The sequence below is a fragment of the Pan paniscus genome, chromosome 7 (genome assembly GCF_029289425.2).
Source record: "Pan paniscus chromosome 7, NHGRI_mPanPan1-v2.0_pri, whole genome shotgun sequence".
In the NCBI taxonomy this organism is placed as follows: domain Eukaryota; kingdom Metazoa; phylum Chordata; class Mammalia; order Primates; family Hominidae; genus Pan; species Pan paniscus.
Window position 1 is genome coordinate 23,576,944 of NC_073256.2, and position 9,155 is coordinate 23,586,098.

The window sequence follows — 9,155 nt, forward strand, 5'->3', positions numbered from 1 at the left end:
AAACATAAATTTACGGATTGTCAACAATTAGTCTCTCGGTGATTGCATGATTTCCCCAAAGTCTTTCACAGTCTACTTTGTGCACTGAGTATCTCTTCAAACTTCAGTGCATGTTTCTACCATTTGATGCTTTATTATTTGGCAATCTAGCTTCCACAAGAGCATTTCATGCAAAGACTTGTCTTGTTCTCCACTGGCAGCTAATTTCACTCGGATAGAGAATCGATAGGCTCAACGTGGAAAGGTTATCGCTGGAAGGTCTGTTAGATTCCACGGATCTCTCCTTTCTCATTAGGGAAGAAAATACGCTGTGCTAAATATTATACTTCATTGACTATTCTCAGGTCAGAAAGCGCACTTCCGACTTCTTGTCCTTCCGTCGCTGAGAGGATGATGGCAGCTGCCAAAAGTACATACTTGGAAGTTCATCCCAGCACAAAAACACACACACACACACGCCCCCCCCACACACACAAACACAGTCACACACACACACTCACACTGTTTCCCAGGTAAAGATTTCTTCCCTGCCATTGCTTTACCTAAAATAAGGCAACTGTGTGGCCACTGTCCCAACCCGGTTACACTCATATTATATGTGCCTATCATCCTGAGGAGTAATTTGATTCAGGTGTTCTGGAAGTCATGATGTGGGCTGTGTCTGTTGAATTCCCAGCGATGCAAGGGGAGACACCCTGTGACTCATTCCTGAATTGAGTGCTGATATTTGATTGGTTTATCGCGCACCTGAGGAGAGGGTGGGGTGTTCGCGGTTGGTGGGGGTGAGTTATAGAAGGGCTGATGCGGCCAGAGAGCTCGTCATTTGAAGACTCTCTCGGAAGAGATAGCGTCTTTCTGCAACCTGCGGTCCCAGCAGAAAAACCTTGTGATCCTTGTTCCAGTCGACATGGCGGACGACTCACTCTACTTGGGAGGTGAGTGGCAGTTCAACCACTTTTCAAAACTCACATCTTCTCGGCCAGATGCAGCTTTTGCTGAAATCCAGCGGACTTCTCTCCCTGAGAAGTCACCACTCTCATCTGAGACCCGTGTCGACCTCTGTGATGATTTGGCTCCTGTGGCAAGACAGCTTGCTCCCAGGGAGAAGCTTCCTCTGAGTAGCAGGAGACCTGCTGCGGTGGGGGCTGGGCTCCAGAATATGGGAAATACCTGCTACGTGAACGCTTCCCTGCAGTGCCTGACGTACACACCGCCCCTTGCCAACTACATGCTGTCCCGGGAGCACTCTCCAACGTGTCATCGTCACAAGGGCTGCATGCTCTGTACTATGCAAGCTCACATCACACGGGCCCTCCACATTCCTGGCCGTGTCATCCAGCCCTCACAGGCATTGGCTGCTGACTTCCATAGAGGCAAGCAGGAAGATGCCCATGAATTTCTCATGTTCACTGTGGATGCCATGAAAAAGGCATGCCTTCCCGGGCACAAGCAGGTAGATCATCACTCTAAGGACACCACCCTCATCCACCAAATATTTGGAGGCTACTGGAGATCTCAAATCAAGTGTCTCCACTGCCACGGCATTTCAGACACTTTTGACCCTTACCTGGACATCGCCCTGGATATCCAGGCAGCTCAGAGTGTCAAGCAAGCTTTGGAACAGTTGGTGAAGCCCGAAGAACTCAATGGAGAGAATGCCTATCATTGTGGTCTTTGTCTCCAGAGGGTGCCGGCCTCCAAGACGTTAACTTTACACACTTCTGCCAAGGTCCTCATCCTTGTATTGAAGAGATTCTCCGATGTCACAGGCAACAAACTTGCCAAGAATGTGCACTATCCTGAGTGCCTTGACATGCAGCCATACATGTCTCAGCAGAACACAGGACCTCTTGTCTATGTCCTCTATGCGGTGCTGGTCCACGCTGGGTGGAGTTGTCACAACGGACATTACTTCTCTTATGTCAAAGCTCAAGAAGGCCAGTGGTATAAAATGGATGATGCCGAGGTCACCGCCTCTAGCATCACTTCTGTCCTGAGTCAACAGGCCTATGTCCTCTTTTACATCCAGAAGAGTGAATGGGAAAGACACAGTGAGAGTGTGTCAAGAGGCAGGGAACCAAGAACCCTTGGCGCTGAAGACACACACAGGCGAGCAACGCAAGGAGAGCTCAAGAGAGAACACCCCTGCCTCCAGGCACCCGAGTTGGACGAGCACTTGGTGGAAAGAGCCACTCAGGAAAGCACCTTAGACCACTGGAAATTCCTTCAAGAGCAAAACAAAACGAAGCCTGAGTTCAACGTCAGAAAAGTCGAAGGTACCCTGCCTCCCAACGTACTTGTGATTCATCAATCCAAATACAAGTGTGGGATGAAGAACCGTCATCCTGAACAGCAAAGCTCCCTGCTAAACCTCTCTTCGACGACCCCGACAGATCAGGAGTCCATGAACACTGGCACACTCGCTTCCCTGCAAGGGAGGACCAGGAGATCCAAAGGGAAGAACAAACACAGCAAGAGGGCTCTGCTTGTGTGCCAGTGATCTCAGTGCAAGTACCGACCCACACGTAGGGGTGCACACACACACACACACACACACACACACACACAGATAACTACACCCAGAAGCGCGCACGCAAACACACACACACACACACACACACGAACACCGTCAATCCTACATAAACTAATGAGGAGCCCAGGTTTCTGTCTCTACAACAGGGACAACTGGATAGTGATGGCTACATCTCAGGATGAGCCCGCATATGGGAAACATCGAGTTTTGGGGTCGTGAGTCTTCCGAAGCTCTGGAGGGACTGTCTGAGTGTTTGTGTTCATGATAGATGACATTCAGTGTGTATTTCTGAATATGACCTACCGACGTGTAGGTTTGCGTGTGAGGTTATTGCAGGGGACTCGGTTTCGTATTTTCTCTTGGGGTGTGTTTCATTCGTCAGTTGTTGTTCGGCATGAGAAGGTGAAATTTGGCTCATGTGGGACATCCGTGGATCATTCTCGCCACCTTGAATAGTGGAAACTGGAATGCATTTGGAAGATAAGAACGGTGCTCTTCTTTCTTACCCGGGCTCGCCGTTTTTACATTGGTTCCTGAATGGACCTCAGGCGCCCTGGGACTTGTGCTCTTGCTGGAACCCACATAACGCCGGAAACAGACAGATGGACTTGCCTGTTTCACGGTGCCCACTTCCCATGAGTCGAAACGGAAAATTTTCCCACTGGCATGTAAGTCATCTGGAACTAAGCTGTATTGACAATAAAGGAAAGCAAACACAGGAGTGTGTGTATTCAACTGAAATAAATTCAGAAAGCCCTGAACTAAATCTCATTTGGTGTGTTTAAAAATGGCATTTGGGGAATTTCTGGGTCATTCGTCCAGCTGCGAAAGCTGCGTCTCTGAAGCACAGTCCCTGTCCTGCAGTCAGACTTATTTATCCGACGTGGTGTTTCCGTGGAAATGATTGTGGGAAATGGCCCCTTCCTTTTCTCTATTTGCTGATTAGATTTCATGGTCCCTTTCTCGTCAGGTACAGTGATCAAAGTTGACCAACCCCAGAGGAAAGCTGCCCAGGGCACAACTCAGGGCTCCGTAGAACCACAGAATCTTGGGCGCAGCCCTGCTCAAGCACCCAAATGTGCATACGAACAGGGTCTCTGTGTGACGTGTGTGAAAACTACAGTGTGATGAGCATGACTGGCAGACAGCTTATCGATTGGGCTCCCCTCAAAATCGGTTATGAGCGTTAAAGCACACCGATGCCCAGGTCCCGGCTGCAGGAATAAGACCCTCCAGGGTCTTGTGTGAAGCCTCGGCATCTGCATTGCTCATGCTTCTGGGGATCATTCTCCTGAAAATGGTGGCTCCTTTCTCCCTGTGGAGCATCTTTCTAAGCAGTGCTCTTTTCTTCCCCCAGGACACTTTACATCCGGCACAGGAAGCCTTCTGATGGAGCACACCTGGCCCATGAAAAGACAAGGGAAAGAAACGGGGCCAAAGGTCACAGTCCTCTCATTCCATCATCCTCCTTAAAATCATCCTAATTTCATGGGCCCTGAAGCCAGGGCTGTTTCTTTACACCTAGAGGCCTTGGCGCCGGGCCTCAATTCTGCCCTGTTCCTTACTGTCTAAGACATGTTGGGAAAATCCCTAGAGCCAGGATCTTCATTCCTGGTAAGCCAGACAGCCGGAAGACACACCCAAATTCTGTCCCTCTTACTTCAGGGAACATGTCCACTTTCGTCAGCATTACAATTTTGGCACCAAATGTGCGAACTGCAATTCCACCATACAATGCATAACTGGAAATGGAGGCAACATCTCCGATCCTGAACAATCGATGCGAGAATCCAGGATATACACGGCTTATTTTTGCCTTTTCCCACTGAAACAAGGGCCAGTATTAAAAATGGTATGCTATCCTCTGTTTCACTCCCTGCTTTTAAACGTCTCCGATGTTTCTTCTTGAGACAGGGCCTCACTTCCGTCACCCGGGCTTTTCTACGGTATAATTTTCCTTGTTCGATTTTGTCAAAATTAGAACTTTTTATTTCATCTCTATGAAACGTTGATCCATTATCACATACGTATGGAAATATTATCACACATGCTGCGAGATACGTTCTTTTTATTTTCATCAATTCTTTAATAAACAAAAGGTTATAGCTGCGATACCTTCTGATTTCTCAAGTTTTTTGTTTCATGTTTTCTTAAACTGCCGTCGCACGTCCGAAACCACTCACTATACAATGTCAGGACCGTCTCTCTTTTCTGGCAAACATAAATTTACGGATTGTCAACAATTAGTCTCTCGGTGATTGCATGATTTCCCCAAAGTCTTTCACAGTCTACTTTGTGCACTGAGTATCTCTTCAAACTTCAGTGCATGTTTCTACCATTTGATGCTTTATTATTTGGCAATCTAGCTTCCACAAGAGCATTTCATGCAAAGACTTGTCTTGTTCTCCACTGGCAGCTAATTTCACTCGGATAGAGAATCGATAGGCTCAACGTGGAAAGGTTATCGCTGGAAGGTCTGTTAGATTCCACGGATCTCTCCTTTCTCATTAGGGAAGAAAATACGCTGTGCTAAATATTATACTTCATTGACTATTCTCAGGTCAGAAAGCGCACTTCCGACTTCTTGTCCTTCCGTCGCTGAGAGGATGATGGCAGCTGCCAAAAGTACATACTTGGAAGTTCATCCCAGCACAAACACACACACACACACACGCCCCCCCCACACACACAAACACAGTCACACACACACACTCACACTGTTTCCCAGGTAAAGATTTCTTCCCTGCCATTGCTTTACCTAAAATAAGGCAACTGTGTGGCCACTGTCCCAACCCGGTTACACTCATATTATATGTGCCTATCATCCTGAGGAGTAATTTGATTCAGGTGTTCTGGAAGTCATGATGTGGGCTGTGTCTGTTGAATTCCCAGCGATGCAAGGGGAGACACCCTGTGACTCATTCCTGAATTGAGTGCTGATATTTGATTGGTTTATCGCGCACCTGAGGAGAGGGTGGGGTGTTCGCGGTTGGTGGGGGTGAGTTATAGAAGGGCTGATGCGGCCAGAGAGCTCGTCATTTGAAGACTCTCTCGGAAGAGATAGCGTCTTTCTGCAACCTGCGGTCCCAGCAGAAAAACCTTGTGATCCTTGTTCCAGTCGACATGGCGGACGACTCACTCTACTTGGGAGGTGAGTGGCAGTTCAACCACTTTTCAAAACTCACATCTTCTCGGCCAGATGCAGCTTTTGCTGAAATCCAGCGGACTTCTCTCCCTGAGAAGTCACCACTCTCATCTGAGACCCGTGTCGACCTCTGTGATGATTTGGCTCCTGTGGCAAGACAGCTTGCTCCCAGGGAGAAGCTTCCTCTGAGTAGCAGGAGACCTGCTGCGGTGGGGGCTGGGCTCCAGAATATGGGAAATACCTGCTACGTGAACGCTTCCCTGCAGTGCCTGACGTACACACCGCCCCTTGCCAACTACATGCTGTCCCGGGAGCACTCTCCAACGTGTCATCGTCACAAGGGCTGCATGCTCTGTACTATGCAAGCTCACATCACACGGGCCCTCCACATTCCTGGCCGTGTCATCCAGCCCTCACAGGCATTGGCTGCTGACTTCCATAGAGGCAAGCAGGAAGATGCCCATGAATTTCTCATGTTCACTGTGGATGCCATGAAAAAGGCATGCCTTCCCGGGCACAAGCAGGTAGATCATCACTCTAAGGACACCACCCTCATCCACCAAATATTTGGAGGCTACTGGAGATCTCAAATCAAGTGTCTCCACTGCCACGGCATTTCAGACACTTTTGACCCTTACCTGGACATCGCCCTGGATATCCAGGCAGCTCAGAGTGTCAAGCAAGCTTTGGAACAGTTGGTGAAGCCCGAAGAACTCAATGGAGAGAATGCCTATCATTGTGGTCTTTGTCTCCAGAGGGTGCCGGCCTCCAAGACGTTAACTTTACACACTTCTGCCAAGGTCCTCATCCTTGTATTGAAGAGATTCTCCGATGTCACAGGCAACAAACTTGCCAAGAATGTGCACTATCCTGAGTGCCTTGACATGCAGCCATACATGTCTCAGCAGAACACAGGACCTCTTGTCTATGTCCTCTATGCGGTGCTGGTCCACGCTGGGTGGAGTTGTCACAACGGACATTACTTCTCTTATGTCAAAGCTCAAGAAGGCCAGTGGTATAAAATGGATGATGCCGAGGTCACCGCCTCTAGCATCACTTCTGTCCTGAGTCAACAGGCCTATGTCCTCTTTTACATCCAGAAGAGTGAATGGGAAAGACACAGTGAGAGTGTGTCAAGAGGCAGGGAACCAAGAACCCTTGGCGCTGAAGACACACACAGGCGAGCAACGCAAGGAGAGCTCAAGAGAGAACACCCCTGCCTCCAGGCACCCGAGTTGGACGAGCACTTGGTGGAAAGAGCCACTCAGGAAAGCACCTTAGACCACTGGAAATTCCTTCAAGAGCAAAACAAAACGAAGCCTGAGTTCAACGTCAGAAAAGTCGAAGGTACCCTGCCTCCCAACGTACTTGTGATTCATCAATCCAAATACAAGTGTGGGATGAAGAACCGTCATCCTGAACAGCAAAGCTCCCTGCTAAACCTCTCTTCGACGACCCCGACAGATCAGGAGTCCATGAACACTGGCACACTCGCTTCCCTGCAAGGGAGGACCAGGAGATCCAAAGGGAAGAACAAACACAGCAAGAGGGCTCTGCTTGTGTGCCAGTGATCTCAGTGCAAGTACCGACCCACACGTAGGGGTGCACACACACACACACACACACACACACACACACACAGATAACTACACCCAGAAGCGCGCACGCAAACACACACACACACACACACACACGAACACCGTCAATCCTACATAAACTAATGAGGAGCCCAGGTTTCTGTCTCTACAACAGGGACAACTGGATAGTGATGGCTACATCTCAGGATGAGCCCGCATATGGGAAACATCGAGTTTTGGGGTCGTGAGTCTTCCGAAGCTCTGGAGGGACTGTCCGAGTGTTTGTGTTCATGATAGATGACATTCAGTGTGTATTTCTGAATATGACCTACCGACGTGTAGGTTTGCGTGTGAGGTTATTGCAGGGGACTCGGTTTCGTATTTTCTCTTGGGGTGTGTTTCATTCGTCAGTTGTTGTTCGGCATGAGAAGGTGAAATTTGGCTCATGTGGGACATCCGTGGATCATTCTCGCCACCTTGAATAGTGGAAACTGGAATGCATTTGGAAGATAAGAACGGTGCTCTTCTTTCTTACCCGGGCTCGCCGTTTTTACATTGGTTCCTGAATGGACCTCAGGCGCCCTGGGACTTGTGCTCTTGCTGGAACCCACATAACGCCGGAAACAGACAGATGGACTTGCCTGTTTCACGGTGCCCACTTCCCATGAGTCGAAACGGAAAATTTTCCCACTGGCATGTAAGTCATCTGGAACTAAGCTGTATTGACAATAAAGGAAAGCAAACACAGGAGTGTGTGTATTCAACTGAAATAAATTCAGAAAGCCCTGAACTAAATCTCATTTGGTGTGTTTAAAAATGGCATTTGGGGAATTTCTGGGTCATTCGTCCAGCTGCGAAAGCTGCGTCTCTGAAGCACAGTCCCTGTCCTGCAGTCAGACTTATTTATCCGACGTGGTGTTTCCGTGGAAATGATTGTGGGAAATGGCCCCTTCCTTTTCTCTATTTGCTGATTAGATTTCATGGTCCCTTTCTCGTCAGGTACAGTGATCAAAGTTGACCAACCCCAGAGGAAAGCTGCCCAGGGCACAACTCAGGGCTCCGTAGAACCACAGAATCTTGGGCGCAGCCCTGCTCAAGCACCCAAATGTGCATACGAACAGGGTCTCTGTGTGACGTGTGTGAAAACTACAGTGTGATGAGCATGACTGGCAGACAGCTTATCGATTGGGCTCCCCTCAAAATCGGTTATGAGCGTTAAAGCACACCGATGCCCAGGTCCCGGCTGCAGGAATAAGACCCTCCAGGGTCTTGTGTGAAGCCTCGGCATCTGCATTGCTCATGCTTCTGGGGATCATTCTCCTGAAAATGGTGGCTCCTTTCTCCCTGTGGAGCATCTTTCTAAGCAGTGCTCTTTTCTTCCCCCAGGACACTTTACATCCGGCACAGGAAGCCTTCTGATGGAGCACACCTGGCCCATGAAAAGACAAGGGAAAGAAACGGGGCCAAAGGTCACAGTCCTCTCATTCCATCATCCTCCTTAAAATCATCCTAATTTCATGGGCCCTGAAGCCAGGGCTGTTTCTTTACACCTAGAGGCCTTGGCGCCGGGCCTCAATTCTGCCCTGTTCCTTACTGTCTAAGACATGTTGGGAAAATCCCTAGAGCCAGGATCTTCATTCCTGGTAAGCCAGACAGCCGGAAGACACACCCAAATTCTGTCCCTCTTACTTCAGGGAACATGTCCACTTTCGTCAGCATTACAATTTTGGCACCAAATGTGCGAACTGCAATTCCACCATACAATGCATAACTGGAAATGGAGGCAACATCTCCGATCCTGAACAATCGATGCGAGAATCCAGGATATACACGGCTTATTTTTGCCTTTTCCCACTGAAACAAGGGCCAGTATTAAAAATGGTATGCTATCCTCTGTTTC